Consider the following 18,395-nt stretch of genomic DNA (forward strand, 5'->3'; position numbering starts at 1 on the left):
TTAACAGGCTGGGAAGGAAGTTCTAGCTGGTCCATCACCTCTAGGAGAACGTAGGCCATTGTGACTTGCTGTGTGGGGCTGTTTGCCCACGAGAGGTTGTGACAGCTGCAGACGAGAGCTGGACATCCTCATCCTGTAGCGGTTAGTTTCTAGCTATTATAATTATGATTGATTCAGTCATTAATGTGCACAATGCTAGCTCCTGGAGAACCCAGTCAGGATCAGATCACTGGGCTGGGTTGCCTACCAAACACACAGTCTTACAGTTCTGGCCACAAAGAGCACACAGTATATATACCAACGGGGTTGTGTAGAACACAAGGGATGACAACCAGAACGAACAGGAACCGCTGGTTGTGTCTGCTGCAAGCTGAGAGCCAAATGGCGGAGTCGAGAATCCGTAAGCAACTCCTCTACGGTGAACTCTCCCAAGGCGAAAGGAATCCATGTAGGCCTCGCAAGAGGTATAAAGACTGCCTGAAGGCCAAAGTTGCTCATGCTGGTTTAAGAGCAGATCAGCTAGAGCAGCGTGCAAGAGACGGAACAGGCTGGCGTGCTCTCGTACGACACGCGTATGATGACTTTGAAGGGCAGCGATGCGTGCGCCTCATTGATGCTCGCGAGACAAAGAAAGCAACAGCAGCAGCCGCACCAACTGATCCAGGACAACTCCCTTGCCCCCACTGTGAACGCCCATGCCGGTCAAAGCTTGGACTCCTCAGCCACATGCATAGCCTGTGCAAGCTCAAGACATCATTGTCGGACATGACGGACTACCTATAAAATGCAAGAGCCAAATCGCAAAGCCCAGACTCATGCTGCCGAGCAGTTGCTCCCTCAGGTAAGCCCACTGAAGTCCAGAGGATTACTCCCCCGAGTAAATGCTCGCCATTGCCGGCACGGACTCCACAGGCTGGAATTAAGTGTTCACCTAGAAGCTTCACGGGTTTTATTTTTAAAGTGAACAAGGGCTATTGACGAATCGCTAACAAGCCAATCTGAGGCCTGGGATGGCTTCCGATGACAACAGTCAGAGCCAGACCGGGCCTTTTTAGACTAGGCGAAGACATTGCAAACAGTCGGAGTCGGACCAGGCCTTTTTGGACTATGCTAAGACATTCCAAACTTCCTGGCTGTGGCGTAATGAGAAACCAGTCAGTTGACTCTGTTCCCCAGAGTGGCAACAGGCAGAAAAAACAACAACTGCTCCTCATCCTCCAACCAGCAACAGCACACAGCAGCCAAAAGTAGTAAAACCAGAACGTGTCTATATATGTGCTTAGAATTACATTCATGCAGGGCCGTTGCAGCTCTGTGACTGGGTGATCAATCAGCCAGGCTTTCGTCAGTGCTAGTGAAGAGAAGCTGAAATAACGCCAGCGGAAATGAAAACTACAAGCCCCCGGTTGTTGCTCTGTAACCAGCAGCTTCCTTTGTGGCAGGTGTTCGCTCCCTTCACAAAAGGAAACAGCCAAAAACATTGTCGCTGAGCACAGTTTTTACATATTGTTCACTCCCTGACATGCCCCGAAGTTCTCACCCTTTCATTGTGTGGATGATCACAATGGGATCTGAAGGCAGATTGTAAAGCAAAAGCTCACTGAGATCATTGGATAGGGGAGACAATGACCCTGCCATATCTCTGGTGGGGGCACAGTCCTACGGGAACAGCCACTGAAGGTGCAGTTAAGCCCTCGAGGGATTGAAAAATGACGCTGATTGAAGATTTAGAGGTGGTTGTATTAAATACTGGACCTTGGTTCACAGCAGGCTTGGTCCAAGGTGGAGCTGGCTGAAACCATAGGCTTTATAAGCTGCTACGTAGGGCATCAGCTCCTGGAATCATGTGATAGAATTTCAGCTTTCATTTAGAAGTACAAGGACACGTCTGGCCATCGTGACTTTGAAGAAAGGCTCAAAAATGTGACCCTCATGTAACTGATGCAACAGTATCTGTCCGTCTGCAGACAGCCTGAAACAACAGCTCTGAGAAGGGTGAGCTAGTGGGTGTGGGGGGAGAGGGATAGCTCAGTGGTTTGAGCATTGGCCTGCTAAACCCAGGCTTGAGAGCTCAATCCTTGAGGAAGCTGTTTAGAGATTGGGGCAAACGGATATCAGGGATGGTGCTTGGTCCTACTGAGAGTCCAGAGGACTGGGCTAGATGACCTCCAGAAGTCCCTTTGAGCTCTAGGAGATGTGCATGTACCTTAGCAGGCTATTACCTCCAGCATCAATTGCTAGGGGTGGGGAGCCATCAGAGGACTGTGTGGCAGGAGCTGAGGAGCACAGGAGGCCCAGTCCAATCAACCCGGAAGAGACAACCCAGTTCCTAGGGTAGGTACCAAATCTTTCCAACCTGACCACTACCACCCCCACCTCACAGGGTGGGCAGGGGACTCTGTCCTTCCCAGAGGAGAGGGTCCCCTGTGCCATCTCCCAGACTCAAGAGAAAGCAAAACCGGAAACATTACTTACAAGGAAAGTTGTTACGCTGGAAATAATTGCACAGGAGCTTGTTCAGGGGGGTAAGGCAAAATGCCACATTTATTGATAATAGGTAGCATAACGAAAAAGCAGTCCAGTGGCACTTTAAAAACTAACAAAATAATGTATTAGGCAATGAGCTTTCGTGGGAAATACCCACTTCTTCAGAGCTGAAGCAGCCCAGCAGCACTCTGAAGTAGCACTTCAGCTCTGAAAAAGGGGGTCCGTCCCACGGCAGCTCACCACCCCATAAATTATTCTGCAAGTCTTTAAAGTGCTACTGGGCTGCTTTTTCGTTCTGGTAGGATACAGACTAGCATGGCTAGCCCTCTGGTACTAGTGTAGCATACCCATATGCCTATGGGGGAAGGATGACTCAGTGGTTAGTGCACCAGCCTTGTAAGCCCAGGGTTATGAGCCCAGTTCCTGAAGGGGAGCCCCTTTCAGAGGGAAAGGACTGCTCAGTGGTTTGAGCATGAGCTGCTGAATCCACAGTTATGAGCTCAATCCTTGAGGGGGCCATTTAGGGATCTGGGGCAAATAGATTTAAAAAAACCATCCCTATCAGGGATGTTGACAGGTCCTGGTGTAAGTGCAGGGAACTGGACTTGCTAATCTCTCAAGGTCCCTTCCAGCTCTGAGTTAAGTTCTCTTGGGTTTTTTTTTTTCATTCAGACACCACATCTCGCTGATGTCATAGTTACCAGCCTGTTGCTCACATTTACTCACTGGCCAGATGAGTCAAATGCGAGGAAAGGGGCGGGGCAGGGCTTCTGTCGTTCTGGACCAATGCTCTGAGCTGGACTATTTGAGACCCAAAGGTTCATGCAAGCACCTCATCCTTTACAGGGCTTTTCTCCCGTTCGATTCTACGCACCTTGCTCTGTCAGCTCTTCATCAGTCACAATCAATTTGTGTGACCCCCGTCTATCTGGAAGTCGGTTTTCACTGTTAGCTGGCATCAGTATGTCGGGGTCCTTTCTGATGGCATTTCAAGCTGAATTAGTTAGGGCTGCTGGCATTTAACTCCAAGGCCCTGTGTCTGTCCCACACGGGTGTGTTGCCTTTTGCAAAGGGCCCCTTTGATCGCTCTGAGTGCTCCCAAATCTCCAGCTCCCGCTTTGCCTATCTGGACACAGAGGTGACAGTCACATTTTTCTCTCTCAAATACGCCCATTTGTTATTCCTTCACCCAACTACATAACTGCTTCACCCATGCAAAGGGCTGTAATTGCCTCCTCTGTCAGGGGTCCAGTCTAATTCTGATGCAAATCTTTTGTCAGTTCAACATTTAATTATTTATTAGACCTTCTTCGTACCACCACCTTTATCCTAATTATTGCCACGAGCAACAGGATGATCATACTGAAACGTGGGGACCCTGCTGATCTCTTTCTGCTTTGACATCAGATAACAGACGCAAACAGTCTGCCCGATGCATCTTTTCCAACGGCCTGAAAGAACGTTCTTTCCTGCTAATCAGAAAAGGGTGGCCAGCCAAATTATAGGTGCTTGACATTTATTCTCACACTAGCCATTGAACTATATTTATTTGTTCTTTCACTAACCATTGAGATACATGACACAAGATATCATTACATTATAAAACTCTGTTGTCTACATAGTATCAGAGAGGGAGCCGTACTAGTCTATATACTATCAAAACAAAAAAGCAGTCAAGTAGCCCTTTAAAGACTAACAAAATAATCTATTAGGTGAGCTTTCGTGGGACAGACCCACTTCTTCAGACCATCAGACATCTGAAGAAGTGGATGTATCCCACGAAAGCTCACCTAATAGATTATTTTGTTAGTCTTTAAAGGGCTACTGGACTGGTTTTTTGTCGTCTACATAGTCGGCTTTCGCCTGAGCTCTCCAGGCCTCTCACACAACTCTGTGAATTAGGACAGAAGCAAGGTGGTGAAATTGACCAGGTCCCAGCTGAACCTCCTCCCCCAGCTCCCTTCAAGGAACCAGGCCATTCCCAGTCCGATCTCAGGAACTCAGAGGGAGGCAAAAGACAGCAAGAGAGCAGAAGTCTGCCAGGTGCAAATCACAAAGGGAACAACCAGGCAACAAGGTATTCAGTCGCGAAAAGCAGCACAGCGAGAAGCACGCCGGTGTCTTCCCTCCCCGAGCACCTGGACTGCCAAGTGTCATGGCCTAGAGTTGATCTGGCAGTGGCTATAGGCCAGGCCAGTCTCTCTCTCACACACCACGCTGTGCGTGTGAGGGCATGGCACAGCACGATCCCCCTACTCTCCTGGGGCCTTCCTGCTTCCTTGTGCAGGTGGATCCATTCAAAGCCATTGATGGACCAAGTCAAAACCATGGACTGGTGCAAACAGACGTTATGTCCCGTAGGCATTAAAGAGGCCAATAGGGTGGCGCCATCAGCTAGCTGTGACTGCCCCCAAGCCCTGCCACTTTTGCAAGGGGTACTGGGTGTGTCCAAAATGCAATAGCCGGTCTGGATGCTCTGGTCCCTTTGCAGCTTGCTCTTGATCGGCCAAACAGCTGAAATTGGCAGCAGCGCAGTCAGGAGCCCACGTGAGACAGAAAAGGCCATTCACCTTCCACACTGTCGCTAGCTGCACAAGCAATCCCTGTGGCTGCTCTTAAGTGGAACTGCAGCAGCCCGGGGAGGATAAGCTGAGAAAGAAGGAGCACGACTGACCATGGACGTGTCAAGGTCCAGAGTCTGAGCTGCCAATTATTATTAGTGTTACAATTTATTTGTACTGTGGTAGAGCCTCAGAGAACTGAGAGAACCTGCCCCAAAGAACTTACAACCTAACTATAAGATGAGCAAGGGGCAGACAGATGTGGGGGACAGGGGAACAATTTGTGAGGGGCAGCTTGAGAGAAAACAATGGAGAAGCAGGAGCCTGGAGAGGGCCGCCAAGGGCTGGATGACACAATCGGAGTTTCGAGCCTGAAGTTACAGAGGAAGAGGCATAGATTGGATATTAGGAAAAACTATTCCACCAGGAGGGTGGTGAAGCACTGGAATGCGTTGCCTAGAGAGGTGGTGGATTCTCCATCCCCAGAGGTTTTTAAGTTCCGGCTTGACAAGGTCCTGGCCGGGTTGACTTAGTTGGGGTTGATCCTGCTTGAAGCAGGGGGCTGGACTAGATGACCTCCTGAGGTCCCTTCCAGCCCTGGGATTCTATGATTAGAGAAGAGGGTGTTCCAGGCATTGAGACCAGGGCCTGGCCTGGAGTTTTACCTGTGTGGACTGAGAGGCAAAGGCCGTATCTTAGAGACGTTATGCAGGAGAAATCAACAAGATGCAGGCACATCCTCATTGGAAGGAAGGCAAGAGAGGGTCCAGTCGAAGATGACCCCCAGCCACAGAAATAACTGACAGACAGGATGGTGAACTTGCTGACATAATGATGGAGGGAGAAACTGGGGTGCTTTGTTTTGGTTTCGTCTGAGCTTAACTAATGGCTCAGCATTCATGAGACAGGCTGAGGCTTCACTTGGGTCTGGGGTAGAGAGGCAGATCTGTGCATTGCCAGTGTTAACGGGGTGTCTGCAGAGAAGATTGCCTCGAGACAAGCTATCGAGGTGCCCAGCATCTGCTCGAACCAACACTAGATTTGACTGACCCTTTCTGGGCTATTTCACCTGCCCAGGATCACTGAAGCTTTGAGCCCTGCAACCCAACACCCTGCCTCTTCCCTTGGGCGTAGCTCCACTGCAGCCCAGAACCCTTTAATTGTCTCATGTTGACTAAGAAATCCCCGGCACTGGGGGGCACCCTCCAAAGGCAGCTGCAGGTTTAGAAGCAGGATCCTGAAAAGGAATTGGCTGAGAGCCATGAGGTGAACACCGATATTTTGCAGCTCACGAAGCCGAGGGATGTTTTTGGCAGGCTCCTTGCAAACGCTTGCAGGTTGTCCACTGGTCTGAACACTGGGCTTGGACTAACAATCAGAAATCCACTCCTTCCTGCTCCACCCACCACCGTCCGACAGCCGCCTCTGCACTACTCAGCCCCAGGAACAACAAGCCGCCTGGATCATTGTACACTTCAGAACTCATTTACCCACATGCACTGGATGTCACCAGACCAGCTGTCTGTGATACACATGTCACAGAGCTGGAAGGGACCTCAGGAGGCCATCCAGTCCTGGCCCCTGCCCTCTTGGCAGGACCAAGCACCATTCCTGATATTTATTTGCCCCGATCCCTAAATTCCCTCCTCAAGGATTGAACTCACTGCCCTGGGTTTAGCAGGTCAACGCTCAAAGTTAACCGTCGTGGGATAAGAGGGAAGGTCCTCTCTTGGATTAGTAACTGGTTAAAGATCGGAAACCAGGGGTAGGAATAAATGGTCAGTTTTCAGAATGGAGAGAGGTAAATAGTGGTGTCCCTCAGGGGTCTGTGCTGGGACCAGTCCTATTCAACACATTCATAAATGATCTGGAAAAAGGGCTAAACAGTAAGATGGCAAAATTTGCAGGTGACACAAAACTACTCCAAATAGTTAAGTCCCAAGCAGACTGTGAAGAGCTACAAAAGGATCTTAATAAATTGGGTGATGGGGCAACAAAACGGCAGATGAAATTCAATGTTGAGCAATGCAAAGTAATGCACTTTGGAAAATATATGGGGTCTGACTGAGCTGTTACCGCTCAAGAAAGAGATTTTGGAGTCACTGTGGATAGTTCTCGGAAGACATCCACTCTGGGTGCAGCAGCGGTCAGAAAAGCTAACAAAATGTTGGGAATCATGAAGAAAGGAATAGATGAGACAGAAAATGCCATATTACCTCTATATAAATCCATGGTACCTCCACATCTGGGACACTGTGTACAGATGTGGTCGCCCCATCTCAAAAAAGATACATTGGAATTGGAAAAGATTCAGAAAAGGGCAACAAAAATCATTAAGGGTACGGAGCATCTGTCATACGAGGAGAGATTAATAAGACTGAGACTTTTTAGCTTGGAAAAAAGACGATTAAGGCGGGATACGATAGAGGTCTATAAAATCATGACTGGTGTGGAGAAAATAGATAAGGAATGGTTATTTACTCCTTCTCACAACACAAGAACTAGGGGTCAACAAATGAAATTAATAGGCAGCAGGTTTAAAACAAACAATAGGAAACAATTTTTTCACGCAAGGCACTGTTAACCTGTGGAACTCCTTGCCAGAGGATGTTGTGAAGGCGAAGACTATATTAGAATTTTAAAAAGTAGATAAATTCATGGGGGGGTACATCTATCAATGGCTATTAGCCAGGATGGGCATGGACGGTGTCCCCAGCCTCTGTTTGCAAGAGGCTGGAAATGGGCGACAGGGAATGGATCACTTGAAGATTACCTAGTAACAGAGAGGGAGCCGTGCTAGTCTATATACTATCAAGACAAAAAAAAAAGCAAGACTTCTTGTTCTATTCAGGGAACTTTGCCAAGCATGCAATGACCTGCTAGAGATGCTGCATGGAGACCACAGTGGGGAGGGATAGCTCGTAAGAACGGCCATACAGGGTCAGACCATACGCCCATCAAGCCCCGTATCCTGTCTTCTGACAGTGGCCAATGCCAGGTGCCCCAGAGGGAATGAACAGAACAGGGAATCTTCAAAACAAAAAAGCAGCCCAGAAGCACTTTAAAGACTAACAAAATAATTTATTAGGTGATGAGCTTTTGTGCGACAGACCCGCTTCTTCAGCCCATAGCCATACCAGAACAGACTCCATATTTCAGGCACAGAGCCCCCTACTTCTGCCCTTCTGCTCTCTGATTTGCTCACCTTGATACAATTTTTTTTCTGATTTGTCAACCTTTATTACTAATTTTGGTTCTCTGAGGTAACTAAGGTAACGAAAGTAATTCCAGTAATTGCAGGATCATTAGGTGAGCTTGAAAACATTGCCAGATATGCCACTTAAATGAGAGGGGAAAAGAGCATGTGTGAACCATTGATTTGCAACTTATTCATAAACAACAAGCTGTCCTGTAGCACCTCAAAGACCAAGCAGATTTACAGTAGAATCCTGAGATACACAAACTTGACACGCACATAGCTTGGGGTTAAGTGATTCGGTGGTGGGGAGCTGGCAGCTGGCTCCAGGCTGCCAGGCGCTAACCCCCTGCCACTCAGAGGAGTGGGGAAACTGACCAGCTGCTGCACTGCTCAGTTCCCCGGATCAGGTGGGGGTGGCTGCCAAGAGCCTGACTCTCCACTGTGCCACTGACAGGAGTGGGGAAACTGACCAATGCAGCAGCACTGGTCAGTTTCCTCGTCCCTGGGCCTGGCGGGGAGCTGGAAACCAGGGGCCAGCCTGGCTCCCAGCTTGCCTCTGCTGGCAGGAGCCAGGCTGCCCCCTGGTTCCCAGCTCCTTGCCACTCTCAGAGCCAGGAAACTGACCAGCGCACCAATGCTGGTCAGTTTCCCAGCTCCCACAAGCGCAGGGGAGCTGGGAGCCAGGCTGCCACCTGGTTCCCAGCTCCTCCCAACTTGCATTCCTGGGCAACTTGGCCCAACTCAAATTTCGTGCAACCTTCACGTAACTCAGGGGTCTACTTTACTTATTAGGTTTTACCCAGAAAAGCTCATTAGTAATAGGTAGTCCGTCGTGTCTGACGATGACGTCTTGAGCTCGCACAGGCTCATGGGTTGTGGGCTTGCATGTGGCTGAGGAGTCCAAGCTCTGAACAGCCTGGGCATTCACGGGGGGTGGGGTGGGGGGGCAAGGGAATCGTCCTGGCTCTGTTGGTGCGGCTGCTGCTGTTGCTTTCTTCCTCTCACGAGCATCAATGAGGCGCACGCATCGCTGCTCTTCAAAGTTGTCATACGCGTGTCGTACGAGAGCACGTCAGCCTGGTCGGTCTTTTGCACGCTGCTCTAGCTGATCTGGTTTTAAACCAGCAGGAGCAACGTTGGTCTCCTCGCAGTCTTATACCTCTTGCGAGGCCTACCTGGATTCCTTTCACCCTAGGAGAGTTCACCGTAGAGGAGTTGCTTAGGGATTCTCGACTGCTCCATTCGTACGACGTGCCCTGTCCAGCAAAGCCGGGCTTTCAGAATCATGGCTTCCATGCTGGTGGTTCCTGCTTTGTCCAGGACTTCCAGGTTCGCAACTCTGTCCCACCACCGAATGTGCAGTATTGACCTCAGGCCACGTGCGTGGAAGCACTCAAAAGCTCATTCCCTAATAAATAAGTGTGTTCGTTTTCAAAGTGCTTATTTTTTGTGAAGCTACAGACTAACATGGCTATTCCCCTGAGACTACGACTCACAAATAGTCTTGGAAAAGGGGTCATCAGCGAGGTGGCAACATTTGCAGATGATACAAAGTAACTTCAAGTCCAAAGCTAACTTCACAAAGGAATCTCACAAAACTGGGTGACTGGGCAACACAGAGGCAGATGGAAGTCAGCATTGATAAATGCAAAGTAATGGCTATTGAAAAATGGAATCCCCACTACACACCCAAAGTTATCGCTCAAGAAAGGGATCTTGGAATCACTGGAGATAGTTCCCTGGAAACATCTGTTCAATGTGCAGTGGTGATTGAAAATGCTAACGGAATATTGGCAATTATTAGGAAAAGAATGGATAATACAGAAAATATCGCATTGCCTCTGTGTAAAGTCATGGCATGCCCACATCTTGAATGCTGTCTGCAGATCTGGTCACCCCACCTAAAATGATGATGTACAATCATTTTTATTTCTTTTACACGTATCCCTCGTTAAAGGAGTACTTTGCTTACGAGTACTCACTTAAATGAGGGATGCATATACTTACGTTTGTTCACTGCATGAGTGACCTCCCCTGCCTAATGTGAACCTTACCTGCCTCCCCACAGCTCCAACCCACTGCAGCCTGATCCCCCGCCAGCCCTGCAGACCCAACCCTCCACAGCCTGATCCCCCGCCAGCCCCACAGACCCAACCCTCCACAGGCTGACCCCCGCCAGCCCCACCCACCTCAAACTGCTGCAGCCTGAACCTCCCACCAGCCCCCCACAGACCCAACACACTGCAGCCTTAACACCCCCCCATCCACCCCACGGCTCCAACCCGCCACCAGGTTTTAACCCTCCTGCTCGCTCATAGCCCCAAACTGCCCCCGGCCTTTAACCCTCCCCAATCCCCCCTCAACCCAAGGTTCACTTACCTTTCAAAAGCAGCGCCACATGCTGCCATTCCTTTGCCAAATTAGGAGCACTAGGAACCAATCAGGCTTTTACATGTATTTCAATGGGAATGTAGCGTCCCTCTTACAAGTTTTCGCCCACGAGCGGAAAGTTGGGAACCAGTTGTGCTGACAGAGCAAGGGATGAGTGTGCTTTTTCACACCCCCGCTGCAATACCCTGCAGACCTCCAGGGGTGCCCAGACTCCCGGATGGGAACCACTAGTCTAATCCTAACAGATGACACGATGGGCCTGATTCTGACTCCAGCTTTACACTGGGGTCGCTCTTGGAGGTGAGAATCAGGTGCAGATCATCTCAGCCACCTAGGCTGTGTCTACACTAGCACTGACCTTTCAAAGGAGACATGCAAATGAGGATACTGAACATGCAAATGGGGTGCAGATTTACGCATCTGGCACCTCATTTGCCTATCCTTCCTTTCCGAAGACGACAAGCAGTGCAGACGTGGCTCTTTTGAAAGAATATGCAAATAAGGCACCAGATATCTAAATCGGCAACTCATTTGCATTTTCAATGTCCTTATTTGCATGCCTCTTTCACAGGTGCAATGCTAATATAGACACAGCCCTACTGATGCATCCAAAGGCAAATTTTCTCCTGACGTCCCCTCCGACCCTCTTTGCTCCAGAAAGCTCGGCAGAACCCCCTGCCCCGTGCGGTACTCCACCCTGCTGTAGCAACGGCAGGACCTCAGAGCGGTGGCCAAGCTCAAATGACAGAAGCTTCAGGTTTCTGATCCCCACTGCCAGTGCTGTGCATGGTAGAAAGAGAACCGCACCACTAACGGCAATCAGTGGAAGTTCCTAGACAGGCCAGGCCCTCCCAGCCTGGGGGGAGCCTGTGCCCCTCTGACCGGCTGGTACTTTCTTCATAAGGACCTGGGGGCACCTGTGACTTCCATACTGACTAAGGCCAAATGCAGGTGTGACTCTCATGTGCAGTTTGAACTGCTAAAATCTGCGATATGCTGATCCAGCCACACCCTTGGTCCGGCACGACCACAGATGTTGCTAGACTAGAGTGGCCTGGAGTCCTGAAAGTTGGAGGCTGGGAGAGGGGAGCTGCAGGGGGACAGCACTGGCCCATGGCTGGGGAACCTGGGCCAGGGAGTGAGAGTGGGGGCTGGGAAGTGGCCAGCAGCAGGGAGGGGAGCCTGGGAGCAGGGCCAGAAGCCAGCAAGGGATTGACCTCTCCTGGTCCAGCAAAACCCCAATTCCAGGACTGCTCAGGTTCCGATGGTGTCAGACCAGGAAGGTGCAACTAGTATCATTTCTGCATCCTTCACCTTGTAAGTTACGCAGCTGTGGACTTGCCCGCCCTTACCCTCCCCTCCGAACGGCCCCCGCAGCAGACGAGATGGCAGGGAAAGCAACTGCAGGCAGAGGAAAGGCCAGGGTCCTTCTCCAGCTCAGAGGGCTGCCTGCTTCCGACTAAACACCAGCTGAGGGGCTTAAGTGTTACTAAACCCACAAGTGAATTGTAGGGGAGGAGAGCGACTTGGTCATTGATGATGATGACGAGGAGGAGGAGGAAGAGAAGGACGGTGGCGGGGGAAGCTCCAGGAAATGCAATGGCCAAAACTCTCCAGGAGGTGGTAGCAGGGGTTTTGAAATCCACCCTAGGTTGTCAGTGGAGAAGGGAACGACTGACTTGTCTCAGGCTTACGCAGAGCAAAGGCCTGTGTGAAGGAATCCTTGGGACACTGGCCCAGGCAAAGGGGAGTTGAGGCTCTCATACAAACACCCTGCAGCCCCCCAAAGGAGGGGGGCTGCCTGCTAAGGACCTGTTGTGCCTCTGGCAGAGGAGCCGAGAAGCAGGTGGCCGGGCTCAGCCAGAGAGGACGCCGGGTGTGGGGCGGGGGGGTGCAGCAGGAGCCCTATGGTCATTTTTCTTCCCCATCGCACCATGAGGGCCCAACTGAGATAAGCTAGGTGCTGCACATTTTCCGAGCCCTCGAGAGCTTCCATCTGCACAGCCGTGCTAGACAATGGCTAGGGGAGGGTGTGATGGTCCACCCATGGCCCAGCAGAGCCAGGGCTGCAGCCTAGCTTGGGCCCCTCACACACTGTACCTGAGCTGCAACCCAAACACCTTTCATACCGGTGCCCTGTGGCTGCTGGAGAGGGTTGCACGAGCCAGGCATGCTGGTGGAATTATGCAGGGGCTAAAAGGAGACAGAAATTTCCCGGAACTGTAACAATAAGTGCACGCCATAATTTAGGAATTTTAAAATGTGGGTCAGAACCTCAGCTGGTGTAGGCAAAAGACAGCGGAATTCTGCTGCGAGTATGGCCCTGGCTGTCCAAGGTGCTGGTGATTCAGCTTAAGTTTTTTTCAGTCTAGCCTAAATGTCATGACAGCCCCCATTGCTGCAGTTCTTACCCTGGTCAGAATCTGTAACAGTCACCTTCACACCACTCCACGAGGCTGGAGAGCGCACCAGCCCTTTTGTACCGATGGGGAAACTGAGGCCCAGACCACCTAGGAGAAGTCTCCATGGGAGCATTACTCCGACTCTGACCCTGGAGTTCTCCCACCCTTTTTTGAGCCCACATATTTGATGCTCTGATCTGTTTATGGTGGTGCTTTCAGGCAATGCAAGCTGGGGTATAGGCAGAACCCTGGGGGAGCTGTTTACCAAGGTTCCCTCTAATTTTTTTCATCTGGGTCCAGAATAAATTTTGTTAAGTGCACTGAGGCATGCACGGATGTGCACCACCATAGGTGAGTGGCTGTGGGCGATTTGTTAACCAGCTGGGAGTGGAGAGCTGGAGAGGAGAGGAGTAGGTTGGATATTAGGAAAAACGACTTCCCCAGGAGGGTGGTGAAGCACTGGAATGCGTTACCTAGAAAAGTGGTGGAATCTCCATCCCTAGAGGTTTCTAAGTCTCGGCTTGACACAGCCCTGGCTGGGATGATTTAGTCAGGGTTGATCCTGCTTCAGGCAGGGGGCTGGACTCAGTGACCTCCTAAGGTCCCTTCTAGCCCTGGGGTTCTATGATTTTCACCACGAGCAGTTGGTGTGGCTGGGCTGTGGCCTAGGCTGGGATTTTTGGGGGCCTGCCCATCTGGCAGGGAGGATCTTACATGTGAAGGACATGCAGTGACACCTCCTGGGAGCCAAAGGCAGAGCCCAGGGCAAGAGGAGCAGCCGCCTGCTAAACCCAGGGTCGTGAGCTCAGTCCTTGAGGAGGCCATTTAGGGATCTGGGGCAAATAGATTGAAAATGGGATGCTGCTTGGTCCTGCCAAGAGAACAGGGGACTGGACTCATGATCTCTGAAGGTCGCTCCCCGCTCTGAGATATTTACATCTCCGTTTGTAACCGGCCTTGGGTGTCCTTTCAGTCCAGCTGGCAGTTGGTGCTAGAAAGGGGGTAAAAGCAAATCCCCTTTGCGCCACACAGACTGGCAGCTGCAGCAGGGGCTGAACCAGCTCTTGGGACCCCCCCGGCAGAGCCCGTCTCCCTTCTGTCTCACCCCCAACTGTCACCTATGACCTGAGTGTCCTGCTGTTTTCCCCCTCCCTTCATGGGCACACACCCTCACAGAGAAATTCACCTCACCCTGCTGGGCAAGTGCTGGGGGCGGGGGGGGACCAGCCATCTACTCCTGCCACGTACCTGACACCCATGCAGGTGGATGTGTGGGAAGGGCTGTGCTGAGAGTCTCCGAGGAGAGACAGGTGCGCGTAGCTCTCCTCAGGCAGCCCTTTGCGTGCAGGAAGCTCTTATCTGCCTATCTACTTTCCTTTCCTTTCCTTCTTAACTTCAGGCCAAACTCCAGCCTCACGCTTTCGCTGATTAACACAGCACTTCACTAGACCTCTGATTACTCCAGGCAGCCAATCAAAGTGCCGCCTCCTATCCAGAGGGCAAAGGAAGACAACACGGATTGGAGGGGGTTGGCACCAGACCATGAAGGAAAGCTAGAGCCAAGAACCACCCCAGGAATTGGCTGCGGGAGAGGAACTCAGGGGAACAAGGGCATTGAAAATTTTCATGCCATTTGCTATACACCAGCTGAACTCAGGGAGAAAAAGGTCTCCACACCAGAAACCAGAGTCACAAAACGTGGACCTGGGTCCAGATTTCAAACCCTGCACTGTTCAGAGGCACCGGGGGTTTGGTGGGTCTCATATACAAATAGGAGCCAATCATAACATTTGGGGCTGGTTGTGGGGTTAGCCGCCAGATCCCTTCCTCCTCCACACGGTCACAATGAACCAGACCCTGGGGTGCCTCCCTGTCTGGCTGCTGAACCCCAGAGTTTGTGGGGGACGGGAAGTGGGTAATCAGGCGGGTGGCTTAAACTCCTGTCCTTCCATTGACTTCATCCCTGATTTACACCAGCTGAGGATCTGGTCCAATACTGGAGCCAGGTCTCTGACTCAATCCCATCTCACACCAAGTGTCTGGAGAAACCAGCTCACCTCCCTATTGGGATGCCTAGATAGCCAAGTACCAGCTGGAAACGTACTGGGTTCTTCCTCTGCAAGGAGGACAGCAAGTTACATGCGGATGTTCTCCAGGGACCAATCAGCCACTCACAGGGCTGCAGGAGCCGTGTTGTGTCATCAGTGAGCACTTCTAACAAAGAGGTGGGGTTGGAGGACCTGCTCTGTTCCGGGCAGGTGGTCACACAGTAGGTTGACCAGCACTAACTAGCTGAAGTCTACTGAGTTGTGATTGGCGGCAGAACCACCTTTGGAAGTCTGACACGGGTAAGCGTCCAAAGGATCATACTCAGACTGCTCTGGTCTTGGCGCCTGGTGGAACTCCAGTCTGTTAGAAACGCCCATGAGAGACTTTTCCTTGCAGTGCGTTGCTTTGTCCAAACCAAATTGTTTTGCAGACAGGTTTGATTCTGAGGATGTCTGGACTGAACCCCGCCCACCAGATACGGCCTGGCCTCCTGCCAGCTCACTCACCTGTGGGACATAGGAACCGGAAAGCCATCCTAGTTCCCAGACTCGGGGGTTCCCCAACAGCTGGAATCCTGTGACTCCGGGGGAGCCCCCCAGGTGGGCCGAGCCAAGTGGGGTGTGGGGGGATTTGATTCCCCTAGTTAGGTTCCAGGTGTTTCCCCACTGTCCTGTAGTAACACAAGGTGGCTGCCTCAGTTTCCCTCAGCACAGCATCAGGGCACAGTAGTGAGGGGACTTTCAGAGTGATGAGTTCTCACCCGTAGGCAGCGGCCCCCTTGCTGTTTGTAACCTAGGCAACCAGAGGACATCCTTTCTTCCTTGGGAAATGCGACAAAGGAGGGAGGAAGGGCCTGGCTGGTTTGAACTGGGGCTGGACTCTGGCGTGGGGCAGTCAGAGCTGGCTGGAGAGGGAGGAGGGAGGCCAGCGTCTGGCTTGGGGATCACCTCTGGGCTCCCCCACCCCCGCAAGATGGATTGTACTGACAGCTTCTGGTGCCTGTGCTGACATGTCTGTTCTATACTGTGTCCCTGTCACCTCATAACCCTCCTGTTCTCCCTGCTGAGTGAGAATCACAACTGGCTGTGGCTGGGGGGACAGGGCCTGGGGACCCCTATGCGGTAGGCAGGGCACTTGTGCAGTCACCCAGGAGAAGTCCAAACGCCTGTCACCCAGCTGATTAACAGAGTGCCCACTGCTAGACTGCGCGTTTGTAGGGTGGTGCACATAAAAATTTATTGTGCACATGCATGGAAAATTTTAGCGGGCACATTGATCCAGAGGTTTTTTTTTTGTTTTTTTTTTTTTTTTTTTTAAAAACTCCCATGATGTCCCTGAGCAGCAGCTGGTGTTCTAGTCCCCGCAGACAGGAAGACAGAAATGAAGTGGGAAGGGACAGGGGGTGGGTCAGAAGCCACTGAATTCAGAGGCAATGTTGGCTACTCAGCACCTGTGAAGACAAAGCCATACGTGACTGGCCCAAGATCACAGCACATCCCAGTGGAAGAGGCAAGATGCCGATTCAAAGGCTAGAAGGAGTCTGATCTCAAATCTCAGAGGGGTAGCCGAGTTAGTCTGTATCTTCAAAAACAACAAATACCACCACAGGACTTGTTGTTTCTGATCTCCAGGTGAGCTCTTAGGAGGTTCTGATTTCCTCTCCTCCCAGCTATCCTGGTCTATTTCCATTTCCCATCTGGCCAACAGCCGAATGTGCCAAGTGAGCAGGAAACTGACTGCACCCCCGGAACAGGGCAGGGAAGACCCCAACCAGCACATCTCAGGACCCTGTCTTAGATCAGGGGCTCGGTGTTACTAACGGTGACAGACAAACCCTGCCCCAAACACCTCCCAATCAGCACAGACAAGACAAGCAAAGGAAGGGCCACTGTGCCTGCTTTACAGCTAGCAGGTGGGAGAAAGCAGTCCGAGGTCTCACAGGAATCTGTGGCAGAGCCATGAATTTAACCCACACCTCCTGAGTCCCAGCCTGGTGCCATAGCCTGACCGGGGTGCCTGGCTTTGGGAGAGTACTTTTCATACTCCAGGATTCCCTTATGGGCCCATCGTGCTAGGTGCTGGGCAAATCCAGAACAAAAAGGAAGCCCCTGCCCCAAAGAGGTTATGCTGATGGAGACCACGAGGCAGACTATCTGTCCTAGGGGTTAGAGCCGGAGACTGGCAGTTAGGACCAGGGGTCGGCCTGGAGTCAGGCCTGAAGGGAACAGCTGGGGGAGAAACTAGGAGTGCTGTTATGAGGAACCTGGGCAGGGGGAGGAGAAATCACTGTCGCGTAAGCTGACGACCTGCTGCTGAGCTCAGTGCAGACCTGTTGGCTTCGTGCAGCCCCTGGGGCGAGCCAGCTAGCCCCCAGGCCTGACACTTCCCTCCAGAGCAGGAGAGGAGCACCTGGGTGGGAGGGAGGGAAGGGGTGGAGCCAGCAGAGGTAGGCTAAGCCAGCTCCCCTCCCCAGCCAGGTGAGCCGCTCAGGTGAGGAGGGCTGCCTGAGGAACCTGAGAAGGCCCTTGCGTGCCTGCAGCCAGAGGCGGCCTGCCCAGCCCTCCCGCCCCGTCCAACCGCCCTTCCTCCGTGGCGGCTGCTTTGAAAGCAACACCGGGGAAAGCAGCAGGGTGGGGAGCTGTTAAGAAAGCTGCTCCCTTGCCACGCCCAGCCCTCCGCCTGCAAGTGGGGAATAAACAGCCTGGCGAGCGGACTCGACAGGGGTGGAAGAGGCTGGCAGGAGACATTTATATGCCGATACACCTATCTCAGAAAGTTGGAAGAGACCTCAAGAGGTCATTGAATCCAGTCCCCTGCACCATCCCTGGCAGACTTCCTTTTTCAAGCAGGATCTAACCTGCTCCAGAACCTCGGAAGGCTCCCTGAAGGGTTGAACTCACAACTGCGGGTTTACCAGGGCAAAGTGCTTTAAAGACGTTTGCAAGAGGGACCTCAGGGAGGTAGACATCGAGCCGGACAGCTGGGAGGAGCCGGCAGACAATCGCAGCAGATGGAGGCAGGAACTACACAAGGGCCTTCAGAAGGGGGGGATGAGGATCAGACAGCTAGCAGAGGAGAAGCGAGCCCACAGAAAGCACAGTAAGGTCCTGCCAGACACCCATTACGCATGCAACAGATGCGGCAAGGACTGTCACCCTCGTGTGGGCCTTCACAGTCACGGTCGACGCTGCAAATGATGATCCCAAATAGAACTACGAAGGGCACGATCCATAGTCTACGCAGACTGAAGGATGCTACTACTACTACTACTACGCAAGGTGCTGAGCTACCCCATTGCCCTCCAGG

Source organism: Carettochelys insculpta, chromosome 12 (assembly GCF_033958435.1).
Source record: "Carettochelys insculpta isolate YL-2023 chromosome 12, ASM3395843v1, whole genome shotgun sequence".
Taxonomy (NCBI): domain Eukaryota; kingdom Metazoa; phylum Chordata; order Testudines; family Carettochelyidae; genus Carettochelys; species Carettochelys insculpta.